The sequence below is a fragment of the Accipiter gentilis genome, chromosome 4 (genome assembly GCF_929443795.1).
Source record: "Accipiter gentilis chromosome 4, bAccGen1.1, whole genome shotgun sequence".
Lineage (NCBI taxonomy): Eukaryota > Metazoa > Chordata > Aves > Accipitriformes > Accipitridae > Astur > Astur gentilis.
Genome location: NC_064883.1, coordinates 15,643,265 through 15,668,740, shown reverse-complemented (window position 1 = coordinate 15,668,740; position 25,476 = coordinate 15,643,265). Strand labels below are relative to the sequence as shown.

Below are 25,476 nucleotides of genomic sequence, written 5' to 3'. Positions count from 1 at the left end.
CTAACTATCCACTTCTTTGTTGCAGTAAAAGCACTCTAAATAAAAGGAAGATGGAGATTCTGAGCAATGTGCCTTAGGGTACAAACCAAATTCAGATCACCTGGTCTTGAATCTTAACTGCTTCGGTCTTTCCCCTTAAGGGGGGAAAAGGGTATATGCCTTAAGCAGAGTAAAGAGAAAAATAAGAAAAAGCTGCTGCTGCTACTTGGAATACAAAATTGCAAAATGCCAAACGCTCTATTTTCAGAAGCAAGTGAGAATTCAGTGCATTTAGCCTTTTTCAGACTCTGGCCTTCTCAGATGCACAAAACAAAAGATTCAAGAGATTATTATAGACCTTTAACATTTACTAGTAGTTTCCAGTCCTCAAGGTTCCCATGCACAAATTGCATCACTAGATTTAGCTTACGTTTCTTAAATTGGCACAGCTAAAATAAGTCAGTCACTTCTTTTGGCATTGGAAAAGAACTAAAAACATAGATTTTAGTATACATACAAAATTCACTGTAAAAATATCCTGTTGTAAATATATGTACAACATAATTTTATGTTTCCTATTTTCATTTTTCTTCAGGATAAGTATACTGAACATTACTGCTATTATATCTTGTAACTATTTTAGAAACCTACCTATGATAAAGGTGAAATTATGAACATATATATTTCTACATAGATACATCACAATATTCTGATGAAAATAACTAACTTTCATATTGTTTTGTGTATTTCTTCCCTATTTTAATTATTCATGAAATTTATCTAGCCATTTTAATAAGAGGTGTCACCTGACCTCTTACAATAGTGTTGCTTAATTAATTACTAAGTCCAAGTTGGCACAGATAATAGGTGAGATAGATACTTACACTGATTAGTTGTGAACCATAAAGATGACTCCTAAGTACCTCTATTCTGGTATCTATACAGTATTCCTTTACTTTATGGATTTAAAATCTACACATATTAGCTAAAATGTTCCAGTAAATAACATTAACAAAAAAAGTGTATTTTTCTGCCAAAAAGTTCATCTGAGGGGAGCGGAATATAACACGTCTTCTTGCTACTCATAATTCAGATAATACTGTATTTATTTATGTTTAAAATTTTGGATTTACAAAGTTCTCCTGAATAGTCAAAGCAGTTACTGTACTAACAGTTTCAAAATACTCAAAAAGCCCAAAAATACTTTCCTGAAAATAGCAAGCTTTGCTTGCTTGGCAGAGTCGGCAGAGTTATGCATATTTTTTAGATATATCAAACATTGCAAAAACACATGTATTCTCTTTTATGGGACATCACAATTGCTCCATTTGTGGTAAATATGCCCTGGGACACAGCATTTTACAAAGAAAATTGCATTACAATGGCCCACATTGTGCCATCTGTTTTAAGAAGAACTCTCCAGTGATTTCTATGGAGAATAGTCTTTAAAAATAAATGGAACAAGACATCCCAAAGTACTTTTTTTTACCTAGCTTAAATACTTTTGATGAAAAAGATTCTGAAAAATTCAGAAAGCTGTAGCATTACCACTAAGTTATCCCCTAAGTTATCTTCAGCTGTTCCCAAAGAGGTGAGAAGGTACATGCATGGGACAGCTCCATAGCTGCAGAGGCAGACAAGGTTCCCCATGACGAAGGGGTTGCATGGGGAATCCCAGCTTTCCTGGGAGGCGAGTCCTGCTGGCTCTCCTCCCTTAACACCCGGTGCCACAGGCACCCGCAAATGCTGTGGCAGCAGCGGAACAGCCAACAGCATCATCCATAGCAGCAAAAGTAAGCAGGCATGGACCTAGAGAGACCAGATAGCCATGAGCAAAAACGTTTCAGATCTGACAGTCTAACATTACCCTCACGGTTGACCAGTGTCACCTCAGTCCTTCCACAGGACACACGGCAAACAGTGCGGATGCCACAGCCACAGAAAGTACCACAGAAGGGGAGGGAGTAAGGGAGACCTTTCTTTTAGTCTGTGTCAACACTGAACAAATTTCATCATGCCAAATACGTTCGATGCATTTCACCTGCTCTACAGAACATGAAGAAAGGAAGCAAATATTGTCATGTCTTGCTATTATTCACTCTTTTAAGACGATTTCTCTGACACGAAATGCAACTATAAATTTTAATTCTGCAAAAACACCATACTTTCCTTGTTTACTTACTTCTGAAAATGAGATCTCTATAAAATACCAAAGTAACCATAAAGTTCTGATTTAAGTCCAAAACAAATACTTAATATTAAGACGCATACTATCCTTATTTACACCAGAGCTGTTATTTTACAACAGATACACAGAGGAACATCCCCAGAAATCCCCTGGTGAAGTCATCTGAAGCCCCTTTCAAAAGAACAATAACCTTCTGCATCAGTACAGCTTCCTATTATCTCATGTCTGACTTACAATTAGGACAAAAGCTTCCATTAACTTCATTAAACAGCTTTTATCTAAGAATTCCAATGTTTTCATAGCATAACCAATGCTCTTAGATGATTAGCATTTTTTGGTCAAACGGTCTAGTTCAAAGGTACTGTATCCTTTTACACAATCGTCTAGACTGACAGCAGCAATGTACGCAGATGACAGTAAAAGCATTATCACAGAACCTCAATATTCACTTCAGCAGTTCCATAAATTGCTTCAATTTCATCGATATAGGCAATTCTAGAACACATAAGAGGCATATTGAATGTAACCCTGTGATGGGTTGACCCTGGCTGAACACCAGGTGCCCACCAAAGCCATTCTATCACTCCCCCATCCTCAGCTGGACAGGGGAGAGAAAATATAACAAAAGGCTCGCGGGTCGAGATAAGGACAGGAGAGATCATTCACTATTACCGTCACGGGCAAAACAGACTCAATTTGCAAAACATACTCAATTTATTACAAATCAACCAGAGCAAGGTAATGAGAAGTAAAACGAAATCTCAGAACACCTTCCCACCACCCCTCCGTTCTTCCCGGGCACAACTACCCTCCCGGATTTCACCACCAAGCCCCCCCAGCGGCACAGGGGGACAGGGATGGGGTTTATGGTCATCACACGTTATTTTCTGCCGCTTCACCTCCTCAGGACGAGGGCTGATCACACTCTTCCCCTGCTCCAGCGTGGGGTCCCACCCACGGGAGACAGTCCTCCACGAACTCCTCCAACGTGGGCCATTCCCACGGGCTGCAGTTCTTCACGAACTGCTCCAGCATGGGTCCATTCCACGGTGTGCAGTCCTTCAGGAGCACACTGCTCCAGCGCGGGTCCCCCACGGGGTCACAAGTCCTGCCAGAAAGCCTGCTCCGTGGGCTCCTCTCTCCACAGATCCGCAGGTCCTGCCAGGAACCTGCTCCAGCGCGGGGTTCCCACGGGGTCACAGCCTCCTTCGGGAACCCACCTGCTCCGGCGTGGGGTCCTCCACGGGCTACAGGTGGAGATCTGCTCCACCGTGGACCTCCCTGGACTGCAGGGGGACAGCCTGCCTCACCAGGGTCTTCACCACGGGCTGCAGGGGAATCTTCGCTCCGGCGCCTGGAGCATCTCCTCCCCCTCCTTCTTCACTGACCTTGGTGTCCGCAGGCTTGTTTCTCTTACATGTTCTCACTCCTCACTCCGGCGGCAGTTTCTCTCCGTCCCAACTTTTTCCTTCTTAAAAATGTTATCACAGAGGCGTTACCACTATCACTGATTGGCTCGGCCTTGGCCGGCGGCGGGTCCGTCTCAGAGCCGGCTAATATGGGCTCGCTCTCTCTTGAACACAGGGGAAGCTTCCAGCAGTTTCTTACAGAAGCCACCCCTGTAACCCCCCCCCGCTACCAAAACCTTGCCAAACAAAACCAATACATTCCACCCCTCGCCTCTGTGCATCACATTTTTAAGAACTATCATTAAAATCCACATTCATCACACAAAGTCTTCACTCACATCACAAAAATAATTCCCCACACCAAAATCAAAATAATATCATCACAAAACTGACAAAAGTGGACAATTTACACACACAATCCACCCCTCATCCCTTCACCACAATTACAACAATAAAGATTCCCCACTCATCAAGCAGCTCTTAACTCTCTAGCTGCGTTCAGTCCATGTTTTGCCCGTTACCTCTCTCAGTTACTATCCTTATCTCAAATTCCTCACATTGCCCGCATTCTCCACCAAAAAGACTGTGATGGGTTGACCCTGGCTGAACACCAGGTGCCCACCAAAGCCATTCTATCACTCCCCCATCCTCAGCTGGACAGGGGAGAGAAAATATAACAAAAGGCTCGCGGGTCGAGATAAGGACAGGAGAGATCATTCACTATTACCGTCACGGGCAAAACAGACTCAATTTGCAAAACATACTCAATTTATTACAAATCAACCAGAGCAAGGTAATGAGAAGTAAAACGAAATCTCAGAACACCTTCCCACCACCCCTCCGTTCTTCCCGGGCACAACTACCCTCCCGGATTTCACCACCAAGCCCCCCCAGCGGCACAGGGGGACAGGGATGGGGTTTATGGTCATCACACGTTATTTTCTGCCGCTTCACCTCCTCAGGATGAGGGCTGATCACACTCTTCCCCTGCTCCAGCGTGGGGTCCCACCCACGGGAGACAGTCCTCCACGAACTCCTCCAACGTGGGCCATTCCCACGGGCTGCAGTTCTTCACGAACTGCTCCAGCATGGGTCCATTCCACGGTGTGCAGTCCTTCAGGAGCACACTGCTCCAGCGCGGGTCCCCCACGGGGTCACAAGTCCTGCCAGAAAGCCTGCTCCGTGGGCTCCTCTCTCCACAGATCCGCAGGTCCTGCCAGGAACCTGCTCCAGCGCGGGGTTCCCACGGGGTCACAGCCTCCTTCGGGAACCCACCTGCTCCGGCGTGGGGTCCTCCACGGGCTACAGGTGGAGATCTGCTCCACCGTGGACCTCCCTGGACTGCAGGGGGACAGCCTGCCTCACCAGGGTCTTCACCACGGGCTGCAGGGGAATCTTCGCTCCGGCGCCTGGAGCATCTCCTCCCCCTCCTTCTTCACTGACCTTGGTGTCCGCAGGCTTGTTTCTCTTACATGTTCTCACTCCTCACTCCGGCGGCAGTTTCTCTCCGTCCCAACTTTTTCCTTCTTAAAAATGTTATCACAGAGGCGTTACCACTATCACTGATTGGCTCGGCCTTGGCCGGCGGCGGGTCCGTCTCAGAGCCGGCTAATATGGGCTCGCTCTCTCTTGAACACAGGGGAAGCTTCCAGCAGTTTCTTACAGAAGCCACCCCTGTAACCCCCCCCCGCTACCAAAACCTTGCCAAACAAAACCAATACAAACCCCCACCCTCCACACATCACGCATAGATACCACTGATCTTGCAATACATAGTTCCCACGGGTGTTCTGGGTTTGGGGTTGGTTTGTCTGAATATTGTATTGGGTTTGTGTGGCAAGGTTTTGGTAGCTGGGGGGGGCTACAGGGCCAGCTTCTGTGAGAAGCTGCCAGAAGCTCCCCCTATGTCCGACAGAGCCGATGCCAGCCGGCTCCAAGTTGGACCTGCTGCCAGCCAAGGCCAAGCACATCAGCAATGATGGTAGTGCCTCTGGGAGAACAGATTTAAGAAGGGAAAAAAGTTGTGGTGGCAGAAACCGCAGCCGGAGAGAGGAGTGAGAATATGTGAGAGAAACAGCCTTGCAGACACCCAGGTCAATGAAGAAGGAGGGGGAGGAGATGCTCCAGGCGCCAGAGAAGAGATTCCCCTGCAGCCCATGGTGAAGACCACGGTGAAGCAGGCTGTCCCCCGCAGCCCATGGAGGTCCACGGTGGAGCAGATATCCACCTGCAGCCTATGCCCATGCTGGAGCAGGCGGACACCCGAAGGAGGCTGTAACCACGTGGGAAGCCCACGCTGGAGGAGGTTTTCTGGCAGGACTTTTCACCCCGCGGGTGACCCACGCTGGAGCAGTCTGTGCCTGAAGGACTGCAGCCCATGGAAGGGACCCATGCCAGAGCAGTTTGTGAAGAACTGCAGCCTGTGGGAAGGACTCACGTTGGAGAAGTTCATGGAGGACTGTCTCCTGTGGGAAGGACCCCATGCTGGAGCAGGGGAAGAGTATGAGCAGTCCTGCCCCTGAGGAAGAAGGTACAACAGAGACAACGCGATGAACTGATCGTAACCCCCATTCCCTGTCCCCCTGTGCCACTGGGGTGGGTAGGTATAGAATCCAGGACTGAAGCTGTGCCCAGGAAGGAGGGAGGGGTGGGGGGAAGGTGTTTTAAGATTTGGTTTTATTTCTTATTACCCTACTCTGGTTGACTGGCAATAAATTAAGTTAAATTTTCCCCAAGTCGAGTCTGTTTTGCCCGTGATGGTAACTGTTGAGTGATCTCTCCCTGTCCTTAATCTCAACCCATGAGCCCTTTGTTACATTTTTCTCTCCCCTGTACAGCTGAAGTGGGGGGCATTGGTGGGCAACTGGCATCCAGCCAGGGTCATCCCACCACCACAAATATCAATGATGTAGGGAGCTTTCCCCCCCCCCCCCATATTTAGAATTGCTTTAGTCATGCAGATGATGCCCCTGTCAAAATAGGCCCAAACTGGAATACTAGTAATAATAAAAAAAAACCCTACATGCAAAACAACATAAAAATTCTTTAACAACTTGATGTGAAATCACAGCAAATGCAACATCAGCATGAAGACACATTTTTCTTTCCCTTGTCAAAGAACTGTTCCCCCTTCACACCTCCCGGACATCAGAGCCTCCAACTTATCCTTGATCACAAAATCATAGAATGGTTTGGGTTGGAAGGGACCTTAAAGATCATCTAGTTCTAGACACCCTACCATGGGCAGGGACACCTTTCACTAGACCAGGTTGCTCAAAGCCCCATCCAACCTGGCCTTGAACACTACCAGGGCTGGGGCACCCACAACCTCTCTGAGCAACCTGTTCAAGTGCCTCACCACCCTCACAGTAAAGAATTTCTTCCCAATATCTAATCTAAATCTACCCTCTTTCAGTTTAAAACCATTACCCCTCATTCTATCACTACACTCCCTGATAAAGAGTCCCTCCCCATCTTTCTTGTAGGCCCCCTTTAAGTACTGGAAGGCCGCTATAAGGTCTCCTCAAAGCCTTCTCTGCTCCTGGTTAAACAACCTCAACTGTCTCAACTTATCCTCACAGGGGAGGTGCTCCAGCCCCCGATCATCTTCACAGCCCTCTTCCAGAGCCGCTCAAGCAGGTCGATATTTCTTACATTGGGGGCCCCAGAGCTGAACTCAGTATTCCAGGTGGGGCCTCACAAGAGTGGAGTAGAGGGGGAGAATCACTTCCCTCTACCTGCTAGCCACACTTCTGATGCAGCCCAGAATGCGACTGGCTTTCTGGGCTGCAGGTGCACATTGCTGGCTCATACTCAGTTTTTCATTCACTAATACCCCCAAGTCCTTCTCTGCAGGGCTGCTCTCAACCCACTCATCGCCCAGCCTGTATTTGTGCTTGGGATTGCCCTGACTCATGCACAGCACCTTGCGCTTGGCCTTGTTGAACTTCATGAGGTTTGCATGGCCCCACCTCTCAAGACTGTCAAGGTCCCTCTGAATGGCATCCCTTCCCTCCAGCATATTGACCACACCACACAGCTTGGTGTCATTGGCAAACTTGCTCAGGGTGTGCTCAATGCCACTGTCCATGTCACCAACAAAGATGTTAAACAGTGCCGGTCCCAATACTGACCCCTGAGGAATGCCACTTGTCACTACTCTCCACTTGGACATTGAGCCATTGACTGCAACTCTTTGAGTGTGACCATCCAGCCAATTCCTTATCCACCAAGTGGTCCATCCATCAAATCCATGTCTCTCCAATTTAGAGACAAGGATATTGTGCAGGACAGCATCAAATGCTTTGCACAAGTCCAGGTAGATGACATCAGTTGCTCTTCCCTTATTCACCAACACTGTAACCCTGTCATAAAAGACTCCCAAATTTGTCAGGCATGACTTGCCTTTAGTGAAGCCATGTTGGCTTTCACCAATCACCTCCTTATTCTCCATGTGCCTTAAGCATAGTTTCCAGGAGGATCCGCTCCATGACCTTGCCAGGCACAGAGGTAAGACTGACTGGCCTGCAATTCCCCAGGTCTTCTTTTTTGCCCTTTTTAAAAACAGGGGTTATGCTTCCCTTTTTCCAGTCAGTGGGAACTTCCCTGGACCACCACAACTTCTAAAATATGATGGACAGTGGTTTAGCCACTTCATCTGCCAGTTCCCTCATGACTCATGGATGCATCTCATCCGGTCCCATGGACTTGTGCACCTTCAGGTTCCTCAGATGGTCTTGAACCTGATCTACTCCTACAGTGGGTGGTTCTTCATTCTCCCAGTCCCTGCCTTTGCCTTCTGCATCTTGGGTTGTGTGGCTGGAGCACGTGCCAGTGAAGACCGAGGCAAAAAAGTCACTGAGTACCTCAGCCTTCTCCATGTCCTGGGTAACCAGGTCTCCCATTTCCTACTGGAGACAGCCCACATTTTCCCTAGTCTTCCTTTAAATCACTGCTGTACCTATAAAAGCTTTTCTTGTTTCCCTTGATTTCCCTGGCCAGATTTAATTCTATCAGGGCTTTCATTTTTCTTAACCTGATCCCTGACTGCTCAGATCCCAGTGTGCTTCTTTCTTCTGAGCACCATTTCACATCTGTGTAACCGGATGTTGCTCAAACACTCACCACAACATTTTGTTCCTCTTGTGCTCTGGTATTCACCAAGGACTTAGTTTATGCCCTCAAACAAAGAATTCCTTGCTCTACCTGTTCCAAAGCCACAGCACATCACCTTGATCGCAGACTGACAGCTATCCTGGCTCCTTTCACCCTTGAGGAGGAATGTGCCCATCTTGAATCATTTACCTCTCATTCTCATATTCTTGTCCCTCCCTCCACAGCACAAGAGGAGCCGGCAGCAGCTGCAGTTTTCCTGTTCTGCCTGTGCAGGATGTGGTCATGAGATTTCCACTCAGGTCAACAGGTTTTCCCAAAAAACACAACAGCATTTCCAGAGCATCTCTCAAACCCACACAACCATTTCCCACTGTGCTTTTGTCCTTTTACCTCCCAGGAAAATGATTCTAAGCATCTCTCCCCACGGACACAAAAAAAAGAGGGGGAAAGAAAAAAAGCGCCAGTGACAGATTTTATTTGGTTGCATGAGGTTGTTCCTACCAACTTTTCCTGCCACTTTGCTCTGGCAGTCAATCTGTTGTCTACTCTCGCAAACTATCTTTATCAGTAGCACTTTGACTCTCTGAAGAAGCAATCCTCACGGAGTGCAACTTCCACAAAATAATACAGTCCATTCCTTCGTGTAAAAGCAAAGATTCACTCAGCCCTAAGCATCTTTGCCTAGGACCTGCTCGCTTTCACACAATGCTGGAATTTTAGCCCCAGCACTTGATAAACAGGAGCACAGATTGATTTTTTGCATATCACTAACTGCTGTAATCATCCCAAGTAGAAAAGTAAATATTTTGAAATGGAAATACACCCAAAACACTCTGAAATAAAATGCAAATCAAGCATGACTGTGCATATGACAATCCTGTTAGCACCTGCCCACCAGGATGGTGGTAAGCAGATGCTAGCAAATCACTTTCCCCTATACTGCGTCCATACAAACCAAACCTGATATTCACATAAATTGCAAGAAAAGATGCACAGTTAAGTCAAACCTGGAGCTTAGACCACATGGAGGCACCCTAAATTTTTACTGGAATTCCATTTCAGAAGGGGGGGGGGGGGGGGGAGGGAAGGGGGGAAGCCCTCACCATCTGTTCAAGGCAATAAGTATTTAAAAAGAAAGATACAGATTTTATAATTCTCCCTCTTTTTTTTCTCTTCATTCCCTATACACACCAGTTCTCCCCAGTCTTTAGGAAAAGGGGAAAAAAACCCTACCAAAACCCAAAAACCCAAATAACAAAAAATATCTCAAAATAGCTAACTGGCCAAGTAGAAATTCAGTTTCTCTCTGCTGCAGTCACTTCCACTGGGATCGCCACTGGCAGTGCCCCATCAGCCTTTGAGACCAGCACAAGCAGCTCCCACCTTCGCAGTTCCTAATCCCCTGAGTGCACTATCAACATCCAGTGGAAGAGAAACAGCAGGAACAGCTCAAGGACATGGAAAGTGAGGAGACAGCAACAGAGATTTAAAAAAAGGGCTGCAGCAGCAGTTAGAGGATGTGAGACGGGTACAAGACAGACATGGTTGGAATTTTCCTCAGTTGCTTTTCTGGTGGCCTTTTTAGGAAATGCAACAGGAATTTTTTCCAGAACACTATAAAAAACGGGTGGACAACAAAGGGAGTAACTGAGCTGAGCTCACCTTCTGTCGCACATTTCACTGAGGAAAGCTTCTAGGAAGAAGCTTACACACATAGATTAACATTTTTAATTTACAAAACTCTTATATGTATCACTGAATATATATTTCCATGTAGCATAAAAAATAATAAAATATATATATAACTGTTACTAAAATATTCCCTAAATTATATTAGTATGTTTCTGTACCTCTAAGATTCTTACCGCTATGGCACCAATGCAACAGAAAAACCTATGGTGTAATACATAGTTGATTAATAACATACAGCAGAGTAGAGGAACAACAGTGATCAAGAACAAAAGGGCCATATCTGGAGACTGATGACCGAACTACTCATTTTCTAAGAATTAATGTATATATTTTACATATTCCTAGAAAGCAGAGTTGTAGGCACTGTTCCAATATAGCAAGGTCCAGACAAATAGAGAAATAATAAAAAAGAAAGTTCAAGCATATTTTTATTGTAGTAAAAATCAAAAAATTTACATTATATTCACATCTGCACATACATCTTCTTTTATGTGCAAGTCAATTATGAGGAAAATCACCTAAAGATCTGAAGGTTATAAAACTAATTAAAGATTAGATCCACACATCATCTTGTTTCAGTTCTCCAAAATGAATGAAGTTATGGCTGCAGCAGGGCATTTCAACTACACCTCACTACAAATTTGCATGTTACTGACCACACATCACTTAACTGAAGCCTCTCTCAAGGACTACATACCACGACCTGCACACAAGTGAAACTCCCACGTACGTCAGCAGCAGCTCCACACACAGAAGGAAGATGATTGGCAGTTCAAGAGGCATGACTTCATCTTGGTCTAAATCCTAACATAATTCCCTCAGAATATCAGTAGGTTAGAAGCTGCCTGCATATGCTTTCTATGCATCTGCTATGAGGGTCATAACAAAAATATAGCTTAGGGGAAATACAGAAAAAATAAATTTGATAAGTTTTGCCAAGATACCCACAATACCAGAGGTCACATCTCAAGAGTCAGCATTATGATGCATTGATTTTATACTATACATCATTTTTCCTTCAAAACTTCAAAGTATAGGAAACATTGCTCAGCCTACCTCAGTATTTTCAGAATAAGTGAACTTTAAAAAAAAGTAGTAACTGGAGTCCAACAGCATCAGCCCTCCTCATTTACTATTGCATATTCACCTTTGCAAGTTCAGATCCACAGAATAACACACTGACATTTGATAGTGATCGTTATTCATTAATTTTACTAGCCCAGAACATTGCAGTGGTTATTATTAAATACATCTCTAATTGAGCTAAAATTGCTTGGATTCCTTTGTAATGTAAATTGTTATACTGTACACCTAACGGGGTGGCACCAGTCTATCTCATTACTTCAGACTACCTATGAAATACTGGACAGTATTTCACTTAGATTCATATAACATGTCACAGAACTGTAACTCCTACTAAAGGATTAAAGAAATGATGTAATGCAAGGCTATATACTATATTATTTATAAGCACTATTATTTACAAGCATTATTTATAATGACAAGTCGTGCATACAGAATAATTTATGGGAAATGTAGTTTCTTCAATTAAGTGTAATCACCAACTTCATGGAAGTACAGTTCTTGGAAACAGACTCCCAATGAGAACAGTCACACTTTCAAATAAAAGGTAATATTGTTCCCACCTTCTCCAATACTTAAATTTAAAATAGCAGACCTTAAAAAAATTATGACAGTAACCACTTTGCTTAAGTATCTTCACAGATGAGCACAGAAGGCATACAAACATAACCAAAGTATTATGTTTTATTCTAAACCAAAATTATCTCAGTATTTTTCCTTCTTTCTTCTTGTAGCATTAATGTTTTAATGTCTTGGTTTTGTATTATAAATCTTAGTTATTTTTTAGAATGCAGGGAAACATTCTGTGGCTTGTGGTAAGGATATGCAAAATTGATGCTCAGTGAACCCCACCTGAATGAAGCATCTATGACATGGTTTCCTGAAGCTATAAATGACTAGACACAATGGTCCATGTGACCCATTCCAGGTCCTTGTTCCCACTGCTATATTAGTCAATTGAAAGAGAACAAATACGGTGATGTTGATTTCTTTAAATAGTAGTAATATTGTAATATACAGTCAATTACTTAGAAATAATACACACAGAGTACCACTTACTTAACGCACTCCACTGCTGTTGGGCATATGATCTAGATAAAAATAACATTTCTGTCAAGTTTTGGACTTCATCCAGAACTAGTGTGATCCCATTTAGGGTTAGTCACTTGTTTGGGAACTGCTCCTCTAACTACCACCTCAAAACTTCAATTCCTGTAAGTAATTAAACTGTAATAGATACCTTCTGACAGCTATAAATTTAATCATGTTCCCAACATACAATGAAAGTTTGCTGGCACATTCAGCATGTAGTCAATTTAAAACTAGATAGAATGTATACATACTTCCATATACAGAACCATGTTTTAAATGGACAAAGTCAAGGTATTTATGTATTCTGCAGCAGAAGGTTAACCATTTTATCTTATTTTGTATTAGGTTATGATTAGAAGACTAGCACACACAGAAAAACAAAAAAGCTAAACCATTTTAAAAATGGTTTTTAACCATTTTTTATGGTTTTTAACCATTTAATATTTTTTTAAAACATACTTCTATTTCTAATGATTCTTTAAATGAGTAATTTTACCCAAGAGATGTGATTTATTAGACTGGTATGAAGTTTATCTTTTAAATAATTTTAAGTTCACTATCTTCTTTTTTGCATAAAGAAAAACAACCCATTTCCAATGGATGATCAAGTCGTTCTTCTATTTGTTATTATACCCATAACAAGGAAACACAGACACCATAATGCTTTTAAGGACAGATACAGGAAAAGATTGAGAGAGTTGAAACAGAATTTAGGTATAATATAGACACTAAATCCCACAATAGCCTGACTCGTCTTTCTCTTGCTTGCTTATGCTGCCCTCCACTTCCCACTGGAATTGTCTCACAAGCCTCAGCTTTGATGAATATAAAGTAGCACATAGGAAAAAAAAAATCCTACCTGTACACTTAAAGTGATGAGTAGTGAGCTCATCAGTGATGAGTTATCACTCAGAAATGAAATTTTGGAATTATAATCACAAAACACCAGATCAGTGCTCAGCAGCATTCAAAAAAAAAAAAAAGTATTCAGAAAGGAACACAGAATAAAACAATTTATTCCATTGTATAGATCCCTGGTACACTTGCATTTTGAATAACATATAGAGGGTTTGGATTTTTCAAATTGATTAGAATAGAACTGGAGAAAGAAAAGGACAAAAAGATGGAGCAACCTGCCCATAAGGAACAAAAGATTATACTAGAATTCATCTAGCTTCAAAAAGAAGCAATAGGATATGGCAGAAATCTGTAAAATAATAAACATGTATAGAGTGTCAGAGCCTGCAGTAATGCTCTGGAGATGCTCATACTATTCTTATATTCTTCCCTTCGTAATCATTGTTAGGAGACAGCATAACAGCCCAGACAGACTTCTAGTCTGATCCAGTAAAACTATCCTTATGCTTCTAAGAAGCGGGATGAAGAATGATCCCATTCACCTGTCCTGCTAATAGTGCCTTGTCTCAACATGGGTACGAATAAACCACAGTGAAGTTTAAGGACCATGTGCAGAATATGACTCCACAGAAATGAAAAGTCCAGACAAAACTGGCTAGTAGTAACGACTTTGCTCTGAAAAAAAGTAAATGCTACAATGGTTACCATGCACTGTACTGGGTGTGTTCACTTGCCACACATACAGCACACACTTCCCATAAATGTTGGGGCACGCAAACAACAGGTTTTACGGGCAATATGCATAGTTTTAAAAAATAACTACATAATAACTAATGCAAAACATCCCTTTAAGTTCTAGTTGTGCTTGCAGGCATTTACAGAATCCCACTGTGGCTATATTGAGGAATGGAATCTGAATTATCAACTCTTCAGAAGAACCTATCTACCATACGTATGATTCTTCTCCATGAAAAACTTAACAACAATAGTTAAGGTCTTCACATTAGGCTGCTAACATCCATTTTAAGGTATTTAAGGGTATTACGGGGCATTTAAAGTAATAAGACAGAAAGGATATCCTCACATGAACTTTTTCTTTCCCTTCCCTTCTTCAATTCAATTAGGTTAACCAAAAAAAGAAATATTCAGTGAAATTTGTGTTAAATCTGCAGAAACGACAACATTGTTGAAGACAAGGTAAGTATTATCTTCCCTCCTACAACACCCACAGGTTGAAGATCATCACCACAGCTATCCTGCATTCAGGTGCTTGATTTTTTAACAGTTTAAAATCTCTCCAAACTTTGTGCTTTTCACAAGGAATTTCTCTTTAAACAGCCTTACCATTTTTTGCATATCCCCAAAACATTTAAACAGATGTAGTAGATACTGCTTTTAAGTGTTCAAGACATTTAGGTTCTATAAAGAAAGTAGACATACAGGGTCTATTTATAGAGGTCCTATACAACTCTAAGTGTTAATGTACCCCTCAAACATAGAATTGGGACTCAATCAGCCTAAACAGGACAAAAATGAATTTTGATATCAACATGCAATAATGAGCTACACATGTGATTCATATTCATATGTTAATATCAAGCAGGGTTAACAACGTACATGTTGATATGAAAACACAAGGTTCAGCAAGTACACCTCATATTGGGATACACGTATCAACTTCCCTGGAAAGAAACAGCATTTTATTCCTCCATGGGTTAATCATTTGCTCACAGATTTTAAAAGAGATGGCACCTGCTCTGCTGAACACATATTTGCATTTCCACGGAATGAGAGCAGTAAACAAGACAAGGGGAGGAGTGCTGAAACTTTTCCTGAATAAATTAAAGATTAATAATCTCTAAGGGGAAGGGATGAAGCATTTGAATCTGAATGAAAACTGCAGAGCGTGCCAAGAAATATGTAGAAGAATTGGCAAACTTTTCCTGCCTGTGATGGTCTCCAGTGAAAGCCAGCCAGGAATGTAAATAATGCAAGACAAATCAGACCTTGACCTCACAGCAAATCTAAGGAGTTGTACCTTGTCAGGATACATAGAAGATTTAGATCTAATTTTTAGTACAAGTAAACAAAGCAAGAATATCTTTCAGTTCTGTAATCACTGTCATTATAAATCCATGCTTCACAGTAGTTTATTTTTTATTTGCAAATAATGCTTTCATTTAATTTTATCTTAAGATGGTAGATGAATTAAGGATGAATTAAAGAAGTTTTCAAGGTTTCCAAATAATGAAAGCATTACTCCACCCCCATAGCAGTGGTTATGCTTTTAGTTAGGGTCCTGGACTAATCACGCAGAATTCACCATCTTAATACATCATCATGTTAGGATACTGAAAGGGTAGGAGGTCATCTCTTCCTTTAGCTAGACAGCATTTTGAGAGTCACTAATGTAGGATCTGAAATGAAAAAGCTTCACTGAGAGACCAGAGTTGATCAGGAATGTGTCCTGAACAGAAATAAGGTCACAGAGAGTATGGTCTAAACCCTGAAGGAGTGCTCTTCAGAAGTAAAAGATCTTCAATATGGTTCATATATTCTTATCACTGTCCTCTACAGCTATCTGCTCATTAAACTACACTGAAATATGGTTGAATATGTTACTGTTACTTGTAAAAGTGTATTTATATGAGTCTACAAACTCTTCTGTCATTGACAGATGATCTACACTGACCTCCAGCTCATCAGACCTGAATAAGAACACACAGAAATCCTTACTAGAGACTTGAATTTCCTCTTGTTCATTAGAGATGCAACTAGATACAAGAACCAGATCATCCATCAAGATCATTTTTCTGAACACCAACAGAGGCATGGAAAAACTCACCATACCGGTGCACTGTGTAACACAGGGTAGAAAAATATCTTGATCACTCATACAAGTAACCTCACAAGCTGTTTTTATAGTTTCTGGATGCCTAAATTATTTATAGGAAACAGTCTTTGACAGAATATAAAGCTTTTCTATGAGTCATTATTTTGAATTCACAAAGGCAAAAAAGTTTCATAACTGAATATGGTATTTTACTATGTAAGGAAGACCAAATAACCACTTGTCATTTTAAATTTAAAAAGGAAGTAAATGAATATTCTTATCAGAGTAATCTACTATGATTAACACCACCTAAGCTTCAAAGCTGGGAGGTTTCCCCAGGATTCCTCCAGCCATTTTATTTTTATGAAGAAACAGTTGTGTCAACAGTGCTAAGCCTAAAAAAGGGCAGTACAAAGTTTTCTCTCTCCGTTATATGAAAGATCACATTGTTTAGAAGGTTTGAGTTCTTTGACATAGAAGGTGTAAGACTGTTTAAGCACAAACCTTTTTGTAAGTGCTTTTACAGTAGAAAAAGGGCAAAATGACCCACTGCCTCTCCTGAGCAGAAGTCATCATACTACTATACAATTTTAAATTTGCAACAGCGTATGAGGATAAACCCAGGCACAGCCATCAAAGTTTTTCCAATTTGTAAGACATGTAGAACAAAGTAAAACCAAATTCCTGAGCAAGGCTTTGTGGTTTCAAAGTAAATCTAGAGTTTCAGAAAATTCTATAATTTTATTTTCCATTAAAAAGTGTTACTGAAATATTTTCTAACAATAAGGAATTAAGACAGAGCCTTTTTTGATAAAAGCATATCATAGCCATTCTTTTAGGACATGAAGAAAAATGGAAATGCTCCAAAGTACTTGTTTATTTAGATACATTTAAAAATAGGTCCTTTGATATTTAACTTCTGGTATGTGGCCCATTCTAAGCAACTACTTTTTTTTAAGACTATTTTACTTCTTGTTTATTTTCAGTAATGCATGGAGAAGATTTGATACATTCTTAGGAGTTCGGTTCTCCCTTACACTTTTGCTTCTAGTTGAGAGTATACCCAAGGGTACAATTTATCTCACCCAAAGCTGGATGCCTTAAAATTAGACCTTAAACTGTGAAAGAGTCATCCCAGCCAGGCACCCTTTATAATGCATTGAGAGACCTGGATACATCCGGAATGTACTTCAACTGACCTATACAGGATGCTGATCTTAAAATTAAAATTTCCCCCAGCAGGTGCTTTTGTGTTTCCATTAGCAATAACAGGAGAGACAGAAGGTAACCAGATGGTATTTACATACTGAATATAGGACAGATTAGTCCCATTTATGTATATTTTGAACATTATCAAAATTTTTAACTCTAAATAATGACTAAATTATCAAAATATGAGGAAATAACCAAAGTAAAAAAAAACTTGAGAAAAAAGTTCTGGGAGTACAGGGAAGCAGCATCCCGGCTATATTAAAGAGCTTCATCCAAGTTTTACATTTCTAATCCTAAAACCTTTTTGCAGAATTCACTAGCTTAAATTCTCTTAAACTTTAAAAAATTATTTTCTTTGAAGACTACCCTTGCGGGGGGGGGGAGAAAATAATAACAGTAACCATTAAATTCCCCTTTGCATGCTTAATTATTCCTGTCTGTAATCACACATTCAGCTGATTTAATCTACTTCAATATCTTTTTTTTTTTGCTATTAATTCTGTTACCTTCCTTTTTTAATTTTTTTTTCTTTTTTCCTTCTTCCCTTCTTAAAAACATCTTTCTGGACTTATCCTATTACCTCCCATTCAGTTGATGAATACAACCATTCATGCAGGAAACATGAGAAAATCCACCATTAAAAAGGCAAAAGATTCCAGAGGAAAAAAACAGCAGACTCTTGACTCTTGGGATCCAGTGGTTCATAGAGCTTATGCCTAGGCCATAGCTTGTATGTACCAGATTTAGAAGACACCACTTCTTTACCTTTCAGAAGACAAGACAGGAAAACTTGCTGATTTTACATCATCTACAATTCTTTCCTGGGCCGATACAGCTGCCTTAGTATTTGCCAATTCTATCTTTTGCTTAAATTTAGCTTGTCAACCATTTAAGACCACAAACATACAAATATGTAACTGCATGAAAAAGCCATGTGTCTTTCAACAGTGTTCAGGATTGATTTCAGATAATTTCCAAACTTGAATCAGTGTAAGCATCAGAAGCATCCACCTGGAGACACATTTAGACCAAACAGAATAAATCTGACTAGTTGTTTTTCCTTTACACAACACATTTCACAAGACAAAGGAAAAAAAGGATCAAGTTTCTCTTATCTGTGCGTGTTCTCCACGTTCCCTGAATAAACCACCACAATACCATACATTGGTATTCTTCGTAATGTCCCACAAGACAATCCAAAAGGGAAGCGAAGTACTATTCCACAGCAGAAGTCTCACAGAGTTCGATGCACACAGTGCAACACATGACTTGTGTGAAAACTTCATTTTGCATCTGTTGGGATTCTTCCTACTGTAAGGACTAGAGAGTCAACTGCTAATTACTACTACTGCGCACTAGACATCCCATTGAACATCTAATGAAAAAAATCACAACAATTTCAAACCAAGTAATCAAAATGTGGCCAAAAATCAAACTAAAAAAAAAAAAAAATATGGCATTTGCATTAACTAAAGATTTCTACCAGCATATATAAAAGGTCCATTCCTGAAAATTAAAATCATTAACAGACAAGAAAGAAGGTCATTCTATTCATTGTTATCGTAAACAACAATCTAAAACTAAAAAGTTAATCTGTCCCAGCAATTAGAAGTCCAATTAGCAACACTGAATTGACAAATGTGTTTGCAAGTTTGCTTTTCTTTCTTTTATTTTTTTTAAATAGTTTAGGGCAGCACAATAGCGTCAGAGTTGTACATTTACATTCCAAACTGGTATTAAGAGGTTGGACAAGAAATAATTAAACAGCCTCCAAATACTTACATTTGTTAAGCTTTTAAACTTGTGGCAAACTAGCTAAACAAGACTATATCCCCTCAGGGCTAAACTTCTGCAAACATTATTCAAAGAAATCTTCTGTTTTCTTCAGAAACAATTAAAAAAGGAAAATGTGTTCTAGATTGCGTAAAGCTGTTCTACTGGGTGTTTGGGGACAGTTACTCATCCCGATTTCAAATAAATAAATAAATATTTACTTCTCAACTTCCTAAATCTCTTACCTGCATCGGATCATTTGTATCCGTAGAAAGAGCACCATTAGCATAATGAAAACTAGGTCAGGCTGACAAACTGATGATACCAGTTTCAAAGCCCAAATTTATAACTTTTTCCACTCTTATAGACAAGGTATCAAAAATAACTACAAACATCTAATTCTTTTCAGTGAGACCCAGCATGTCACTTCTTAAGCTTTCCTCCAGTACTGTGAATTTGCTGGTTCAGCTATAAAGCTAGTCCCCAAAGAGAAAAGTATTAATAAAATACTGTTACGAAAAACTGCAATTATGGACAAATAACTGTCCTAAGTCTACTATTACTGTTACTAATTATTTTGTAAGTGCTGCAGGAAACAATGGACAAGAAGAGCTCTCTGACTGAAGAAACTCACCACTGAAGGTCAACAGATTCTTTATGGGGAATTCTTCTCACAGAAAGAATTTTTTTTAACCTTTTATATCATCTCCTATTGATTAAACTGGCTGTGAAAAGCTAGAATTCCTACAGAATAAGGCTTAGAACTCATTCTGTGCAGGTATAAAAAAAATTGTGAATGATATCCGGAGCGAGGCCCGGGACATTTTATTGATTTATTTTTTGTTTGAGACAGTAGCACAAAGCTCAGTTGGCAACTCCTGGAACAGGTTGCAAACTTTACTTGATAGCAACAAGAAGCAGGGAGCTGGAATGCAAAACCAATGATATCAGGAGGTCAGCATCCTGTTCTTCAACAGCATTGCACTCTGTTGATGTTTCCCAGATTGTACATCAGAACTTTAAAATTAACACAGAAGTCTTTCCCAAGTTCCTTCTCCTTCCCAGGTGAAGTCTGGCTGAAATTCTTTTGCTCCTGCACACCAAACTACAAAACAAGACCTGCTCTGTTTTTCTCTCCCTTATGATCGTTGTCACTCTTTCATAATTCTAGATACGGATGGGAACATTTTGTCACGTGCTTTTCACAATGGTCCGCAACTCTCACCATGACAAAAGATGAGAACATACACTATGAATACAGGTATCATCACATGAAGTATTCTTTACAACCAAGTTAACTTTAACCAAGGAAACATCAGAAATAATTGAGGCATTAAAAGACTTGTTAAAATTGTGTGCAAAAGGCGTAAATTATCAATGACCTAATCCATAACAAGGATTCTAAGGTCAAAACAATTCAAAGAGAATGAAACATTATGTATCATCTATCCATGCTGTAACTTCAACCCATTATCTTTCATTCTCTAGGTGCCATTCACAAGCACAAAGCAAAATAAGTCCAGTCCAGCCAACTGACTTTGAATTTTTCCAGTGTTGACCTATACCTTTACTCCCAAGTGTATTTACACTCTGCTTTATCAAAATGCTGCTCTAGCAGGTTTCCTACAACCCTTTTTATCGCTCTCTTCATACCTGTTCCAGTGATTTCATTCCATTGGCAAGAGGTACCTAGACCTGTCCCATAAAGTGTCACCTGAATGACATTTTGTTCCGGAGCAGAAATGGTGCAGAATCTCCTCATAAATAAAAACCTGATGCCTAGTGCTCCTCAAAACAGATACTAACCTTGTTACTTTCAAACTGCATAAACTCTTCAGAAGTAACTTACCTGTTCATTTTTGCACTGCTACTGAGCACTGTTCTTTGAACGTTTGAGACACCTATAGGTGTTTGCAAAAGATGACTTCAGTTTGTAAGTAACAGTTCATACGTATTCCTTCTTCCTAAACAAACATAAGAAAGTGTAGTTTCTCCTAAACCTGCTTAAGAGCAACAACTTCTGTTGTTCGCAGGCACATAAATTAGATTAACAGATTTGGGCCCCAAATATTTCAAATTCGTAGCATAAAATATTTCACTCCACGCACATTTCGGACTGTTGAGTAACTTTCAACAGACTGTTCAGGACTTCCGCGACATGATGAACAACAAAGTCCTTCCACCTTGACAAATAAACAAGGGACAGCAGAAGCCCCAGAAGGAAAGCATTGCTTTGTGATGCCCCATGTTTCTTGATGATTGTTTTCATTCCATACCACACAGGTGTTTCAGGCTGTGAGCAGTACTAGATCATCACTTTGGGGAGAAACGAGGAACTTCTTTCCTGTCATTTTACCCATAAAGCATAGCACAAGTTCCATCATTTGGGAATACATATTTGTTTCTTGGTATCGATTTTTTTTTTTTAACACGTAATGACATTTTAATATATGTGGCAGTGCAAAGAACAAAAACTATTCACTTTGCTACATTAGGTAAAAAAAAAAAAAAAAAGAAAAAACCGACTATTTTTTCTGCAAAAATTACTGGTTTTTTCCCATCCTGTTGCATTCCCTTTTTCTTATTTTATGATACAGATTTTAAAAGCTTATTCCATCTGCTTTCTAAATTTACAACAACCAGATAAAACCGCTTTTGAAAATTAATAAAGTTCTCACTAAATTTGTAGAAAAGCTGTCAAGTAGAAAGAAGAATTAACTGAAGACCCTATAATCTGCTTGTTTAGCTAGGGGAAAAAAAATACTCACGATACAGTAATCTTCTGCGAAAACCCTTCATCCATTTCAAAAAACAGGATACTCGCAACGCACTCCCGACAAATAAAAATCCCTTCAACGTAATGGATCAGGCCAACACTGGACCACACAAAACAAGAATAAGCTGTATCTAGACTGACTCCAGGCACCCGAAAGTTTTGTCAATTAGTACAGGATCTGTAATTCTCCCTTGAAGAGACCCTCAGACAGGCAGTCTGCCACACCAACACTCAAAGTTTCGGCGGACCCGCCTTTAAAGCCTCAGTTGGCAGCCGCACCTTTTGTTCCCTGCACCCGCGATGCTCGCACCCACGGTGCCCCCCGCTTCAGCGATCCACCGGTCCGAACCCGGCTACCAACGAAAGCCCGCTCAGCGTCGGGACATCGACCGGGGCTGAGCAAAGCGATGTAGGTCAGGGAGGCGAACCGGCATTAACCAGAAGCCAAAGCCGCGAGTCGTGACGAATTCCGTACAGCACGGTTAGCTGCAACTTTCCGCCTAGCCCCTCCGCTGCGTCCGTACACACACCCGCACATACGCGGCCCCCCCAGTTCCGCGACCGCAACCAGTTCAGCCGCCCAGCCGCTCGCGAACTTACTGCAGTGCGATGCGGGGGGAGGAAACGCACGGCCCTGGGATGCGAGAGAGCCCGGCGCCCTGGGCAGCCGCGGGAACCGGCCATCCAGCCGGGCGACCGCCAGCGACGGCGCCACCGCCGCCAGCCCCCCGCGCCGCCGCCGCCGCCGCCGCCGGCTGCCGCAGCCCAGCCCGCCCGGCCCCGCGGGGCCGCCACCGCCGCCCTCCGCCCCGCTGCCCGCCGCCCTCCGCGGCGCAGCGCGGACCCCGGCAGCCGCCCTCCCCCCGGGAACAGGCAGCCACCGCCGGGCCGCGCGGTTTTAAGCGGCTGTGCGCCAGCACCTCTCCCACCCCCTTTCTGGCCGGGCGGCGGGGGGGAGGGGACAGGCCACACACACACACGCACACGCGCACACGCACAGGCACACTCCCGCACGCAGCCCCTCCCGCCCCCGGCGCAGCTGCGGTACCTGTTGTCCGGCGGCCGCATCCCCCGGGCGCCGCCCGCCGGCTCCGCGGCCCCGCGCCCGCTCCGCGCCCGAGCGGCGGTGCGGCAAGAGCCGCGCAGCGCTCCGCTCCCCCTTCTCCACCCGCCCCCCGGCGCGCAGAAACGCCGCGCCCGCCCCCGCGCAACACTTACCCAAAGTTTAGCCGCTCTCCCCGCCGGCGGCGGCCGCGCCGGGCCGCCGGTCGCCCTCCCGCCCGCTACGAGGCAGCGGGGCCGTAGCAGCGGCCGCGCCCGCGCAGCCGCGGGGGCGCGGAGGGGCTGAGCGCGGCCCGCCCTGCGCACCTGCGCACCTGCGCGGCGCCCGCCCTCGCCCACCTGCCGCCCGGGGCTGAGCGGGCGGCCGCGGCAGGCGGTCGCGGGAGCGGCTCCCACGCAGGTGCTGCGCCGCCGGTGCTCCGCGGCTCACGGGTGCCGGGGGAGGCTGCTCCCCCGCCGCCGCGGCTCCGGCCGGTCCGCGACAGCCGCTGGCCCCCGGCAAGGCCGGCCCGGTGAGAGGCTCCGCGTCCAGGAGCCGCTTCAGCAGCTGCCAGCCGTGCCCGGCTCGGCAGCCTCCGTTTGGCCGTCCCTGGTGAGGGACCTTCGCGAGTCTTAACGGCACGAAATGCTGCCCTGTGCCCCCCACCCCCGCTTTCCTCCAGCGCGTGTTTGGGAATCTCTCTGTAGGTAGCAACAACGAAGCTAGGGCCCGTGAGAATTTGCAGATCTGCTCGGAAAAGAAAGAAGAGGGAACAAAGTAGCAATGGCATGAAAATCCATCTCTTTATGTGGGTGCCTCCCGCTTACCAAGACCCAGAAAGCGGGAGCCGGTCAAACTTTCACTGACAGGTTGCCAGCGTGTGTGATGGCAATTTGGCTTGACCAAAAGAAATTCCCCCGAGACGCTGGCAGATTTCTAAGCAGTGCAAACACTGCCAAACTTCCATCTTCACCAAGTCTTGGGTGCCGTTCCCAGGTTAGCCTCAGAGCGTCAGCTGGGAACCTCACGGTTTGGTTAACTATAACCACCGTTAATTCCCACCTGAAGTCGCTTTGTTGCTACGTGGCACTAAAAAAGACTTCAGCTTTGAAGGGTTTCAGGCAATCTAGATTAAATTTAGCATACTGCTGATAATTTTATATAATAATAAAACCACAGAAGTATGAAAATACAAAACATTTTACCGCCAGTTTTTTCTTTACCTTGTAACTGCAGCCATTCTTCCTTTCTGAAATCTGCGTTTAAAGGGTTTAATTTTTACATAACTCGCAAGTGCTAGAAATTGTTGGAATCGTCTTTATTTTAGTAACCATGTAAAACCTTGCTAGCCGGATTTTGTTTAAAAAGATTTTTGGTTTCTTAAAGGTGAATTCCTTAATTCACCCAGCGCGCTGTCAGTGGTTTCCTCAGACTATACGGCATCTACTGTCTGTAAATTAGCTTCTACTCAACACAGTAAAAGACATTTAACTCTTTGGAATAAGCGCATTTCCAAAATTCATTAACACTCCAGCTTTTTGTTTGACAGAAGAGTTTGAGTATTTAGATGAGCTTCAAGCGTACAAGTAAACTATATTTTTATCTGGTATAATGCAATAAATACATACTTCTACCATACGCTAAGTGATATAAAGTCATCCACAACTAAAATTTCAGTTTGATATCGTTTTGATAATCCTTAATAAGCTGTTGATCTATTAAAAAAATCCATTCATCTCTCTTTATATGCACACAAAACCAAAAGAAACAAAAATTTTCCTATAACTTTGGAAAAATGTGTTCTAGAGGCGTAGTATCACACACAGCAGCCTGTAAATTCAGATCCAATAGTGAACCTTATGACTATCCTTCCAAATGGCAGCTTCATAGTAGCACATGATGAGTACTTGGCTTTAGTCTCCCATGTTTAATACACTGCTTTCCTTTTAAAACACTGATTTCAAGAGATTCTTTTCCTCCCAGGGAAAGAATTCAGTCCCAGTATATTTGAGCCTCAAGTTTCCAAATATGGATCAAAAAACACTGAAGTACAGTGAGTAGTTACTTAATTGTGATAAATCATTCCAGGACAACACAAAAAATTTATAGGCCTTGCAATAAAAAGTTTGATCTAGTGGTTTGGGGGAGGAGGGCCTGGTTTTGAATGACCATATTGCCTTAAAAATTGGTTTCAAGCACTCTCAGTTACATAAGGTCATATTAAAGTGAAAATTGCTAGGTAAAATTATGTTGATAATTACAACCATTTTTTAATGCTGTGCATAACTTCCGTATACTCACTTCAGTTGGGCCTTTACTGTTCTTTTCTGCTGCATACCAGAACAGTGTCCAACTACAGTTCCTATTGAGATGGAAAAGGTTCGGCAAGTTCATGTGCAGTGTGGAATGACAACTCCGTTGGCA

At 42.6% G+C, this 25,476-nt stretch overlaps 1 protein-coding gene across 7 annotated transcripts in view; it reads right to left on the bottom strand.

Moving 5' to 3' along the window:
• The window catches only part of DGKB (diacylglycerol kinase beta), a 370,440-nt gene extending 347,195 nt beyond the window's left edge, over positions 1 to 23,245 (bottom strand). For 5 of the 7 annotated variants that reach the window (XM_049798230.1, XM_049798234.1, XM_049798235.1 and 2 more), the window contains exon 1: positions 22,611 to 22,733. The gene's annotated coding sequence lies outside the window, so the exon portion shown is untranslated. Of the gene's footprint in view, positions 1 to 22,610; positions 22,734 to 23,058; positions 23,126 to 23,228 lie in introns of those variants that run through there. The other 2 variants (XM_049798232.1, XM_049798231.1) reach the window with 2 other exon arrangements.
• Positions 23,246 to 25,476: the final 2,231 nt, after the last annotated feature.